Source organism: Balaenoptera physalus (assembly GCF_965194825.1).
Source record: "Balaenoptera physalus genome assembly, chromosome: X".
Lineage (NCBI taxonomy): Eukaryota > Metazoa > Chordata > Mammalia > Artiodactyla > Balaenopteridae > Balaenoptera > Balaenoptera physalus.
The window spans coordinates 21,345,823-21,360,064 of NC_138903.1; the positions used below are offsets into that span (position 1 = coordinate 21,345,823).

Genomic DNA, 14,242 nt, shown 5'->3' on the forward strand with positions numbered 1-14,242 from the left:
CTAATGAAGGGGACACGGGTTCGAGCCCTGGTCTGGGAAGATCCCACATGCCGTGGAGCAACTGGGCCCGTGAGCCACAACTACTGAGCCTGCGCGTCTGGAGCCTGTGCTCCGCAACAGGAGAGGCTGTGATGGTGAGAGGCCCGCGCACCGTGATGAGGAGTAGCCCCCGCTTGCCGCAACTAGAGAAAGCCCTCGCACAGAAACGAAGACCCAACACAGCCAAAAATAAATAATAAAATAAATTAATTAAAAAAAAAAAGACAGCCCTCTCCACGTGGCTTTCTTTAAAAAAAAAATAAAAATGGAGCAAGGGGGGGAGGCTATAAGAGTTTAGGTGGTCAGGGAACTTTGCCTCTCAGTTTTTGGATAAGTGGTCTTATGTGAACATTGAAGAGGTGGAAAAAATGACTCTTAGCCAGGTACCACAGTCATCCGTGAATATGGAGGGGAGAGAGAGAGATCAGGATATGTGTATATGATAAGTAACAAGGAGCAATAGAAGGTGGATTTTTATCTAAGAGAGCTATCCCTTAAACACTGGTGTTCCCCAGGATTCTATTTTTGCACCTTTTCTCCTCTCATCTAAACACTGTATTTCCCTCAACGATCTCATCTAAACCCATGGTTTCTACTAATACCTACCTTTATCAGTGCCTTCACCATCACTGTCCCAATCTCTATCCTTACACTAGTACTATACATAGCAAATCTCCTGTTAGATACCTCTGGGTGCCCCACAGGGATTTCAAAATTGTGTCTAAACAGAATCATAATTCTACTCTCTCCCCAATCAGTTCTTTCTTTTGTATTCCCCGTCTTATCAAGAGGCATTCTAGGTGCCTCTTTCTCCCCCTCTGTCCTTAACTTACCTGTAAGTCTTACTGATTATCCCACATAATATGTTCACTTACCTAAGACAGCAAAGTATGCACAAGATGAAATTAATATCAAAATTTTTATTAGCACTCCATTAATCCAAAAGCTATATACTTCCATTTTGGAAAGGTAGAACACAAGAGGGCTGTCTATAATTTGGAAAATAGATATAAAATATTTTAGACACTGTAATCAATGCTTGGCAGAACTACTTTACTAACACATTCAAGACTAAAGTAAGCTATCAGATCTTATTTCCTGAATTATTTTTAAAGGTAAAATGAATGAACTTATAATTTTCCAAGTGATATAAGGCACATGTACACAAATGCATACTGTGAACAAAAGGAACATATCTGAATAATCAAATATTCTGGTTAGTAGAAGGCTATCAACATCACACTAACTATCAATTTTCAAAATAATTAGAATAAAAAACAAATTAAACTGGATGAAATTTTTGATATTTCATTATCTTTCTCAGGATCATTAAGGACACCAACTATCACTCTGACTCATCGAGATTTACTGGTCACAGTTAATGTGGATTTAATAGTAGAAGGTTGGACATCAGCATTCATATACTTGAGAGGAAACTGCTTTGTTTCATTAATCTGTTATTTTGACAGGGCCTAAAATACCATACATTTCACTTCTTGTCAAAGTAACCCTCTCTATTCAACAGTTATCACTATGTGACATGGTCTCAAACAGCTAATATTCACCTTTCGGACAAAGATTCCATCTAAATGAAAGTTTTTAAAGGAGATACTATGCTTTTTCAAAAAGAGTAACCTAGGTTCCAGATACTTAATATGGTGGTAACATCATAGGGCAAAGAAACCGGGGGTGGGGGCGGGGAATGAGAAGGATTGATAAGCTGTGAGGCAAAAGACCCTAAAGATGTAAGGAGAGCACCCACTCTCCTCTGGGCACCCAGCCCACCAAGTGGGATTCCTAGCAGACAGGCATCCACCCTGTGATCTTGTCCTGTTACATATGGTCAGATTGGGGTGGGAAATATGAATCAAGATGAACGCTCTTGTGTCAAGAATTTAGAAAGAAGAGGAGAGAAAGAGAAAAAGAGACGTGCACTGACTATGTATGACTGGAACTAGAACATGTCAAAGAGCAGCTGTGGGCACCAACTTCTGCCTGCCATGTGGGCTGAGTATCAGCGAAAGCCAGTCAACTTAGAAAGAAGAGGAAAGCCAAGACGAGAGGACAGGGAGTGCTCCCTAACTCCTTCATTTTTCCACTTCCTAGGCGCAGCTCTATTCCTACCCATGGGTGCTGAGAGAAATCTTTACATGCTCAGAATAGATCCCCCCCTTACTACCTCAGGTGGGTTTTTCCTACGAATAACCAAGGTCCCTAACTAATACAGTTTTAGAGCAGAAATAGCTATACTTTGAGTAAGTTACTCAAACTTTCTTGGCCTTATCTCTGCACCTATAAAATAAAAGCATTCAACACGATGATCTCTAAAAATTTTTAGTCATAAAACTCTTATTTATTCTACTTTTTATATGATTTTACAGATGTGTAAAGCACTTATAAAGATATGCAAAGTAAATAAACTATAGCTATTTTTAAAGTCTTAGTAATGCATTTCTGAAGTTTATCTGATCTAAAGTTCTTCTAAAACTAATTTGTAATAGCTGGGAAATTTGCAGTAATTTTTTTTGTACATGAAAAAGCTTGGTGCATCTATCAATAAGACAGCTTTAGAGAAGCAGCAGTATCTTACACTTTTATAGGAAGTATGTATGAAAGTAGAAGATGATACTCAGTGATTAACTGACCAACATGATATAGTCTGTAAATGGTAGTGAGTTACAAGTACAGGTATGGAGTCAGATGCCTGTGTTTGAATCCTGGTTCTACCGCTTCTTAGCTCTGTGACCTCGGGGCAAGCTACTTAGCCTCTCTGCGTTCTCATGTCCTTATGTGTAAAAAGGGGATTCTAATATTAGTAGAATCTACCTCACAGTTGGCTGTGAGGACTAAACGAGTTAATACACATAACGACTTCAAACAGTATATGGCCCTTAAGCACACCATAACGTTAGGGCTTATTATTATTATGCCCCTTCACTTGGTGCTACTGGAACCAATAAAATAAACCTGACCCTTTAATAGTCTAGTTAATTCTGGAGAAACCCTTCTCCTTAGCAACAGCACTTCAAACCCCAGCTCATTTTCTCCGTAAAGTCTCTTAGGACCCAGGCCAACTCTAACTTGAGAGATGAAGATACTAATGTCCACAGGTGAAATTTTTCTTCCAAGTCATACAACTAGTTAGAAATAGAGTTAAGACTACATTTGCAAGAAGTACAAAATAGTGTGGTTAGGAAGAGCAAAATCTTTGAAATCAGAGCGCTTTTAACACTTACCATCGGTGTGACCTGGAAAAATTTAACTTCCTGACCTCAGTTTCCATCCATATATTAGGAATCATCATCATCTATTATTACTGAGTTGGGGTGATGATCAAATAAACTGACGTAAGTTAAATGTCTAGCCCAGAGGGAGGCACCCCACCAGAGGTCAATCAATGCTGCCTTCCCTGTCCAACTCTTACCTAATGCTCCTTATCACCCACAGAACCACAGGAACTTAACACCCTTCAAACTTCCCTCTACAGACGCCATACCTCCCTAAGGTTTATCACAATGCAAGTTTATAAGAGATCAGGAGATGTACTGGTAGTCAAAACACTGGACCTCATTTGCAATGGCATTGTTTTCCATTTTTTCTCTTCACACAAGTATAATTTTCTAGCTTTTCTGGGCTCCTTAGGCTTTTCTGCCCTAACAAGAGTAACTACTCTTTGTATCTGTGCTGTTCAATATGAAAGCCACTACCCATGGGGCTTTTGAACACTTGAAATATGGTTAGACCAAACTGAGATGTGCTTTAAGTGTAAAATGAACACCAGATTTTGAAGACTTAAAAAAAAAAAAAAGTAAAATATCTCATTATACAAATTTTTAATACTGATTACATGCTGAAGTAATATTTTGGATATACTGAGTTAAATAAAACATTAAAATTAATCTCACCTGTTTTTTACTTTTTAAAGCTGCTGCTATGAGAAAAATTTAAATTACATATTGTGGCTTGCATTATAGTCTATCGGACAGCACAGATCTATAACATAAATGTTTAAGGTGTCAAAAAACCAAACTTACAAATGAACATGTGAAACAAAGCCAACTTGTTCACAATCCATACCCTGGAAGCTATAAAGAAAAGAAAAAAAAGTGAGGCTTAGATTAAAATAAAACAAAAATAACACAAAAACACACATGTAAGCAAATAAAATAAATAACAAGAAAAAGGTACGTGTAAGAAGAATACAAAAAGAAAAATATACAAAATCTTAAGTGTAAGATAGAGAATTATAGGAACTTAAGGAATAAATTAATAATTATAAGAACTAATCACTGTAAAAGTAGACAAAAATAACTATAAATCGATGAGGGCTGGAGAAAAATAATCTGCTAAGGGGCTTTGAGAAAAGATACTTACTGACATACAAAATGCTCAATGTACAAAAATTATTATCCTAACTTTTCAAAACACATCATCAGGTTAAGAGAAATCATGGTTTATAAACCTGTATACCCTTGGCCTTCTACACTTCTGTATTCTACACTTGGCCTTCAGAATTTCAAACGGTAAGGTTTTTCAAAAGAGGAACCAACTTAAACTAAATGATAAGGCATACTGATACTATGAGGAAAGAAAATACTGGAGTTTGTCCTGTTCCATAAACTTGGCACTGACTAAAGAAAAAAGAAAGCCTCACATTTTCTGCGCATGAGAATGACTGGTATAGCATTTCTCAAAGTGTGGTCCAGGTATAACTGGGGCCTTAGTCCCCTAAGAGAACTTCGCGAGATCAAAACAATTTTCATAATAATAATTTTAAAAGCGATTTTTCTTTTTTACTTTCTTTCTCTCAGTGTTTTCCAGATACTACATGTGATATGAATGCAGAAGCCAATAAGAAGCCTATTGTCTTTTATTAAGCCAGACATTAAAGAGATTTGCAAAAATGTAAAACGATGCCATTCTTCTCACCAAGTTTTTTGTTGTTTTGGAAAATAGTTATTTTTCATTAAAAAATGTTATTTAGATTAACAGGTAATAGGGTTTTTTCAGAATGAATTACAAGTATTTTTTTAAACTTCCCAATTTTAATTATTAACATGTAATGGGTTTTTAGAATGAATTACAAGTATTTTTTTTGAACTTTCCAATTTTAATTTCTAATATGGTCAATATAAATAGACACAACCCACATAAACAAAAGCTCTTTGAGATCCCAGTAATTTTTAAGAGTATAATGATGTTCTGAGACCAAAAAGTTTAAGTACCACTGACTGTACAAGAGATAAATAACAACACACACATACACAAAGCAACCTCTTCCTACCTCTGCCCTGGAAGACCATTACTGCTATTTGTATCACAGAAATTTCTAACAGTTCAAACTCTCTAGTGACCAGTAAAGAAAGAAGTCTGGTGGGGGTAAAATTGGACAGGAAATTAAAGGCAAAGAAATTAAATGCTTCCTTTTCAGTTAGAAGGCTGTCATTCTGATTGGAGGGCAAAATTCTGGGCAATTAAGTAGAAGATATTTCAAAATTAACTAACCTCCATGTTTATGCCATAAGCAATAACTTAATGCTTTCACATTCCTCCTACAGCTGCTTGAAAATTCATACTAAACCCTAATTTATTCAGTACAAAGCTAGATTCTCAGAGGTTGATATACGTATCTCCAATGAAAACTTTGAATTATTTCATACTACCTTCATCCTCAAACTGTTAGCCTACCAACGTTGATGCCTATGCAGAAAATGCCATACTTGCACACTAAAAAGAAAATGCAAAGCTTACTACGGATAAAAATAGAATTCATTCCTGAATCGTAAAATTTCTCACAATTTCTGTAACCTGTAAAGTAAAAATCTTTTATTCAACAATCTCAAAGCAACCAACTTCTCAATCTAAAAGGAAAGAAATTCCAAAAACAGACTAACTTTATTAGCTCTATTAGCAGTCATTTTACCCTGAGATATACTACTCAAATTGAGAAACAACTAAGTCTAATACTAGAGGAAAGGCTGCATAAGTTAACTAATTTGTTTAGTACTGGAAATTCTTTCTTGTCCATCAGAATGTTTTTATAACTCAGTACCAAACTGCAAATGACCATTAACTAAGCTTTTAGAAAGGCTCTGGGTCCTCCAGCCTCCCGGTTGGCACCTAATATCTAAATTACTTCACTTTTCAGGTATGTTTAGCATTTAGTCATCCTATAATAAAAGAAACCTTATAAGAAAAAGCCACTCCTGTTTCAATGCTATTTTTTCATCAGAAGATTTTAATTTAATGCTCCTCTGCTTATTCCTCACTACAAGTAAAAGTAGTCCAAGAGTGATGTCATGGAAAACAGCTTCCCTAGCCTTTAGAGATTGGATCCAATGAGAATTCTAGGAAAAGCCTCTATTGGGGAATAAAACCCCAAATCTTCTACTAAGTTACTTCCTAACATGAAATCATCAATACTATAATGTTAACACCTTAGTTTTACATAAGAAATAAACAACTAAACTGAACCTTTTGGAAGGTCCTGATGTTATGATACAGATTTCCTGAAAATCTTAAAATGATGCAGAATCATTAACTAAATTCAATGATCTTATCAGAGACAAAGAATAAATCTTCTATCTGTTTTTATCTGCTTCAATGATTCAGCCAGATGAGTTTTAAAGGTCTTATATTAAAAACAAAAAGTCTGAGGAAATATCTTGCCTTTTCTAGTTTCTTTATTCCAAAGTTAAAATTTCTAATACTGAAAAGGCCTTCTGCTTTCAGACCAGCAGCAGCACAACATATACCCATGGCAAAAATGAACTGTGAGAGTTCCTCTCCTAATTCCTCCCCCTTGTTCACCCTGTCCCAGATACACTGGCCTCTTTGCTGTTTCTTGAAAAACAGCCACACACCCGCCTTAAGACCTCTGAATTTGCCATTCCCTCTGCCTGGATCACTAATCCCAATATACATGGCTCCCTTCAGGTCTGTACTCCCGTGTCTTATCTCAGTGAGGCCTTCCCCAAACCCCCTCTTTAAAATCGAAAACCACCCACCCACCCCACCCAACAGAAAATCCTCCTGTTCCTTTTCTGCTTTATTTTTCTCCATAGTAATATTAAATGGAGATACAGGCTACTTTCCTTATTTAGTTTACTTTTTTGTTGTTTTCTTTTTTTTTGTTCTGTTTTGTTTCATTGACTGTTGTATCCCCAGAACCTTTCTAGGAACGGTGCTTGGCACATAATAAGTGCTTAATAAATATTTGTGGGATGAATAAATAAATTTAATCCTCGCAACCCTCCATGTTCTGTAACCATCCCTGATTTAGAGACGAAAAAAAATCAAAGCTCACAGACGTTAAGTAACTTGCCCAAGGCTATGATTCTTCATAAGCTGGGGTCAGCCTGACTTCAGAGCCTTCGAGTTTAACCACTATCCTGCAATGCTTCACCAATAACTGCCTTTCATTTCTCTTCAATAAAAAAGCCCACCAGCTACCAATTCAGAGGAAATATATGTTAATAAACTAATCCGACCCTTCATAAGCTACAGATTCATTCTCTTCACAGTTAATGTTATTCACTCTGAAAACGTTTAAAATAGGAAAGGGCAAGTTTCAGAACAGGCCAGCTACATCATTTTTGGGGCCCAGGGCAAAATGAAAATGTGGGGGCCCTCGCTCAAAAGCAGGAAAAAAGTGTCGTTAAAGGTAGTAAAGTACAAAGCTTTCTCCTTTCTTCTGAGGTCTCTCTCGACATGTCATGGTGTTTTTTTATTTGCTGTTTAATGCATTCTAAGTAAAGAAAAATAAAAAATTTACATTATTACCACGAATTTTACTATTCACCTTTATATTGTACAATGCCAGTTTTACATGCAGATTATTAAACCAAGTTTGGGGTCCTTCTGGACACCCATGAAGCCACGCCAGCCCTGGTTCCAAGGTTTTAGCCCCAGGTAACCCAAATCAAGGCAGAGAGAAGGCCAAACCTTGAAATTCCCAATGAAGCACTGATTTGCCAAAATTTTATCTTCAGGACAAGCGATAAGTCCAATGTATAAAAGCTAGCACATTAAAATAGGCTCTTCTTTGCTCATTTAATCCTGCCCGCCTTATATTATTCTGCTTTAAAAAAAAAACCATATTCGGAAAGACAACTGGTATTGGATTATAAATTTAATAAAACATTTCAGAAAAAAACTCAGAAAACCATTTGTTAGCTAAAAATAACAATATACTAAAAAAAAAAAAAGGTTCTCTTTCACTTTTTGTGGACCATTTTAAAAAGCCATACATTTTTGATGTGCCAAATAAAAATGATTTCATACTGATCTGTTACACATATGTATCATAAATTCTGACAAATAAGTCCGATTTTCAAACCACAAATATTTATGGCTTATATATCCTAGTATCCCCCCAAGTTAATCGGCAATAAAAAGTGCAAATTAACATCCTTTACCACTGAAAAACCGGTTCTAAGCACCTACTAAGTGTTATGATCAAAAAAGAGAATTAAATTACATAAATATTACATTAAGTGTCCCGAAGTTGAAATTTTCTATACATTTCTAGATCTATTAAGTACAGAAATCTGACTGCATTTACAAGCTCTCCAAAAACAATTTTCATATTAGTAGAGATATTCAGGCATCTTGTTTCCTAGATATGAAAAACAGGCATTAAAATTAGGGTATATACCTTAAAAGCATTTTCTAAATTACAATTTAATCAGATTACCAAAGGAAAATGTAAATTCAAAAAACAGAAAAGACTAAACAAATGCAAGGTGCTTAATATTCCGAGTAAGAAAAAGGGCATAAGCGGCCTAGAAAAATGAAAAGCAAAGCACTACAGTAACGTTAAATTTGAATTAAAGAATACCGTTATTTAAATAAGCAGCATTTCGTAGGAAGAAGGCCAAGCAACGTGACTATTATATATCTAGTCGATTCACAGCACTGCTTCGCTATCCCGCACTTATTCCTTATACTTATAATATAGAAATAAAGAGGCAGCAACAGTTAGCCACTACAACATTCGCCACTCTGGCAAAGGTTACTTTAAAAATTGCCTTGCATTTTTACAACACTTTACAGCTACAGATTATTTTCACATATATGACCTCATACAGTCCTCACTACCCTGTGATGTGGCTATAACTGACTAGATTTCATAGATAAGAAACCGAGGTTCGGTAAGCGATTTTCTCGGAGTCACCCAGTCGAACCCAGACCTTCTGATTCCGCGTTTTATGCCTCGCATTTCGCATAGTTCTATTTCAGGCGCACACAGAATTTTTAAAGGGAAGAAACGGGTTAGGGAGAAAATAATCATGGTACCTGCAGCTGTGTGCTGCAAAAAATGGCTGAATTATGCTTCTTCCTTTTTTTTTTTTTTCTCCTTGAAAAAAATTAAATTTCAAACAATTTAAGTAAACTCAAAGACAAATTAGATCCCGGCGTCAACCAAATGTGTGACTCGGGTCGGTGCAGAAAGGGCTACCGAATCCGTGCCTAGCGCGGGGCCGCGGACGAAGCCCGGGCTCCCGCAGGCCGGAGGGCCAGGGGCGGCTACGCACCTCGGGGGTCCGTCCAGCCTCTAGTGGACGGCAGTCTGCATCAGGAAGAAGCGGGCCAGCGGGCCGGACGGTGGGCGGTCGGGCGCCGGGACGGCACTCAGCAGGCTCCTCGAACGTCTACAAGGGGCCGCTCCGGGGCCGGGCCGGGGCGCTCCGGCGGGGGGCGACTCTGCGCGCCTGCGGCCCCCACGAAACCAGTCCTGGGAAAGAAGACAGCGCTGAGACGCGATTCGAGATAGTCGGGATCTGCGCGAGGCGGAGCGGCGTCGGGGCCGGGCCCGGCCTTGCCAACGCCAGGGGTCTCGCAGCGCCCGGCGGGGGTCGGCGGTAGGGCCGACTCGGGGCCTCGGGCGGAGAGAGGGGCTGGGGGGTCGCGGGCAGCAGCAGAGGCGCCGGCAACGGCGACGTCGACGACGGCGTCTCTGGGCTTCTGCCCCGAAGCGCGCCGAGCCTCAGGATCACCCACGCCGGGGGTGGAGGAAGGCGGGAAAGGGGCGGGCAAGGGGCGGAGCGTGCGGGGCCACGAGCCAGGGGCCGCTCCGGGCCGCGCGCCCCCTGCGGGCCACGGGAGCCGCCCGGGGCCCGCCCAGGGAGGCGGGGCCCGCCGGCATGGGGCTCCGTTCGCCGTCGTCGCAAAGCGGAAGCCTGCCACGCGGGTAGGGAGGTCGTGGGGTGGGAAGCCGAGAGTTGGAACGGAGGCCTGGGAGGCGCCCTCGGCCCCCACCGGCGCCTCGAGGGGGCCCGCGCGCGGGGAGCGGCCCGGAGGGTGTTTACCTTCCCCCTGGTCGAGCGCCAATGCCGCCATCTTTCAGCCAACGCGCGTCACTTCCGGCGCCGCGGGAGCGGGAGCGGGTGTGGGAGCGGGGTGGGGGCAGGGCTGTCCCACGCCCGCGGGGCCCCACGTTCTGCAGGCCACGCCAGCGGGCCTCACCGAGGGAAGAAGGCGGCCCGACGCTGCCGCCGCGGGCCCGGCCCGACGCCGCTTCCCCCGCGGCTTCGCCGTCGGGGCTGGGAACTCTCGGCAATGCTGGTCCCTTCGCCGCAGTCCCACTTCGTTTGCACGAGCGGTGGGCTCGAGCCAGTGGGGTGCGCCCACCCTCGACAAGTTGAGGGTTAGGAAACCCGAGAAATGTCTTTTTGCATCTTGCACACGGTGGGGGTGGGGGAATCAGGGACGACGTGGAGGGAGCTTTGCGGTATGTACCTGTGTTATAAACGTGACTACATCTGCGCCAAATGACATCATAGTTTTAAAGGCAACTTGCAGGGGATCGTTGCGTCATAGTTCCACTTGGCTAGTTGCACAACAGTTACACGTTTCAGAAATACATTTCCCAGAGGTGAGAAAATTCATAGAAAACGGCATGTCTGCACCGCACAGAAATGCCGGATCTAAAAACGCTGTTCTGTTTCTATTTGCGTCAAAATAACATGGCAAGAACGAACATTCAGAGGGCAGTGATTTTGGGGGTTTTTGTTCGCTTTTGACAAATCGTTTCTAGAGTTGTAGCTAATGCTTTTTGCATACCACCTTTTCTTGATTTAAGAATTTAAAACTACATTACAGGACTGTTTTGTAAATTTATTGTTGTGAAATCTCTTTGTGGGAAAAGTGTAGATGACAGAAAAACACAGTTGGAGGCCACTGGTTCTACAACTAACCTTAAATTAAGTCATCCATTGCCCATTTCTGATCCTAAACTGAGAGATTTCTCCTACCCCCACCCCCTGCCACCATTTTCTCTCTAGACCAGTATCCCGAAGATATTGGGAGATGTATGGCTAAAAACGATCATTAATCTCTTTCTAGCAAACTTGACTATGTCATGTTTCCCAAGAGGCCAAAATAGCACACTGTGTACCGTTTTGCTGAAGTAGACTACTCCGTGGGAAAAAATAGTGAATCACTTTAATCTTTTGAAAATAGGGAAATACGTGTCCCTTTTCTGATTTAAACTATAAAACAAGCTTTAAAAAACTGTAAGCCATAAATAACTTTTTAAAAAATAAATTTATTTTTGGCTGCGTTGGGTCTTCATTGCTGTGCGCGGGCTTTCTCTAGTTACGGCGAGTGGGGGCTACTCTTTGTTGCAGTGCGCGGGCTTCTCATTGCTGTGGCTTCTCTTGTTGTGGAGCACAGGCTCCAGTAGTTGTGGCTCGCGGGCTCTAGAGCGCAGGCTCAGTAGTTGTGGCGCACGGGCTTAGTTGCTCCGCGGCATGTGGGATCTTCCCAGACCAGGGCTCGAACCCGTGTCCCCTGCATTGGCAGGCGGATTCTCAACCACTGCGCCACCAGGGAAGCCCCTAATGAGCGTTTTTAACAAAAATTAAAAAAAAAAAACATAAAAAATAAATTTTAAAAAATGAGTGTTTTATAGAAGGGTCTAGTATAATAAGCATTCTGCTTCTCCAAGACCAAGCAAAATAAAACCACATCATTTAAATAAACTAACTCCTCCAGGTAATTCCTGTCTTCAATTACTTTTCCCACCAATTACTGGAGAGTAATGGGAGCTCCTAAATGCCTTGAGGGCATCCTTTCACACTGAAAAAGCCCCATGGTGCAACTGGAAGCTGTCTTTTCCCAGCCGTCTAGCTTAAGTATTTGAGAGTACAGTCCTCAAACCCGGTATCTAGCAGTCCTGAGATGTCCGGAGGCATGCTAGAGTCTTGGGGCTGGGAGTGGTAGTGGAGTTAGAAGGAAGTTCATAGCCAGGGGTTCTGAGGATTTAGGATACTGTATACCCTCTCCCCTCTTTTTTTAAAAAAGAAGTTGAGGCTCTTCAGAAATCCAGAGTCTATGGTAATTATCTTGGTAATCACTTTTCACGTAACTAGCCTCCACCCCAGTCTCAGGGAATCAAAGAGTTACACCCTCAGCAAACTCTAATAAAGCTGCATATGCATTTTCTTTCCTCTTGAAAACTTTTGCCAAGCACTCTGTAGCTCTTCAGCGGGTTTTTCTAAGCCCCTCAGGGTACACCGGTATCCCCCAAATCAGTACAAACTTCTGCGGGTCCACACCAAGACTTGTACACTGACACATTCCAACAGGATGGTGGCTGTTGTCCTAGGCCTTATTTCCGGGTCCCTATCCCAGATGGAACCTTCAAAATGCAATCAGGATCCCCTGTTTGATCCCAAACTTTTCCAGCCTTGAAAGTTTGTTGTTTTAACAGCCAAACAGAATATTATGTTGCATGACTAATAGGAAATCGGTGTCTTCATGAATGTTGGAGGAATCCTGGTTAATGTTTACACATCTTGGGCATCGTTGGTCACCTGTCACTTGGAATGGCTCTTCTTAGCTTCTCTCCTATTATTACCTCTGGCCTTCTGGTCTTTCACCACCTCTCCATATTTCTCCAACTCTCTCTTTGCACTTCGTGACTCAAACTTAATTCTCCCTCAACTTCCCTAGCAAAGCAAAAACCTAAAGCCATCACAAGGAAACTGCAATCTCTTTAAACAGGTCATGGCTTCTAGAGATCCTTACACAGGGATGTTCTTTCTGGTCATCTCTAAGATCCGTACTATTTGGTAGGAACCCATTCTTAAAAATACCAATTTTTAAAAAAAAATTATTAGCATCTTTAATTATTATTTATTTGGCTGTGTTGGGTCTTCGTTTCTGTGCGAGGGCTTCCTCTAGTTGCGGCAAGTGGAGGCCACTCTTCGTTGCGGTGCGTGGGCCTCTCACTATCGTGGCCTCTCTTGTTGCAGAGCACAGGCTCCAGACGCGCAGGCTCAGTAGTTGTGGCCCACGGGCCTAGTTGCTCCGCGGCATGTGGGATCTTCCCAGACCAGGGCTCAAACCCGTGTCCCCTGCATTAGCAGGCAGAGTCTCAACCACTGCGCCGCCAGGGAAGCCCAAAAATATCAATTGTTTCTCCCATCTTCTCTCTTCCCCAATCTCATGAGCCCCCAGACCCATCCCCTGGGCCCAGCTAGGAGAATACGAAATTCCTAAACATCCAAAAGGGATGTGGACACAAAAACAAACAAGCAAAGGCCCTTCGCAGGGCACTCCCCCCATGAAACAGGTGTGTCTGAAATATTTTCATTTGTGTTATTTCACCAATGTGGGGAGCTACCTCAAGGAAAATGAAGTGATAACATATCTTTATGGTCAAGGGGACTCAACACTGTAATTCTTCCAGGAACCAAATGCTTCTTCATATTTCACTTCCATCCTTAAAGCCCTAGCAAACAATTCTCTGCCTGCAGTTGTTAGAGTAACTGCTTTGCACCTGTGGCCAGCCAACAAGGATTCAAAAACACTCAGCTTTGGTTTCAGAGTCCCTAACACATTGTGAAAGATTTAGACAACATGGGGTGCTGTGTGAGCTAGCACAAACGGGGGGATGTAATCTGGGCTTCGGCGTGTCAAGCAAGGTTACTTGGAGGCAGTGATTGCTAAGTTCAGTCCAAAGGGAAGGAGGAAAGGGAAAAAGAAAGAGTAAAGGATACTCACAGGGCAGTGCCTTCCAATCCTGGAAGAGGCAGCGAGGCACCTTTATTTAGAGAACCGCTGAAAATTTAGTAGGGTTACAGTAGGACCCGAAGGACAGAGGGAAAAGAAGCAAAAATCAGGAAGACTGGCATGTATAGACCTTGGCAGACAGGGTTTCTCCCCTCCTGTGTTGCCTCTCACCCCATGCTCTTTC

General features: G+C 41.6%; 1 protein-coding gene across 3 annotated transcripts in view; it reads right to left on the reverse strand.

The window, feature by feature from the left end:
- Positions 1-10,231, reverse strand: part of KLHL15 (kelch like family member 15) — a 32,682-nt gene extending 22,451 nt beyond the window's left edge. The window contains exons 1-2 of one of the 3 annotated variants that reach the window (XM_082447157.1): positions 9,576-9,775; positions 4,074-4,124 (exon numbers count right to left, since the gene is read on the reverse strand). The gene's annotated coding sequence lies outside the window, so the exon portion shown is untranslated. Of the gene's footprint in view, positions 1-4,073; positions 4,125-9,575 lie in introns of all 3 variants that reach the window. The other 2 variants (XM_082447159.1, XM_082447158.1) reach the window with 2 other exon arrangements.
- Positions 10,232-14,242: the final 4,011 nt, after the last annotated feature.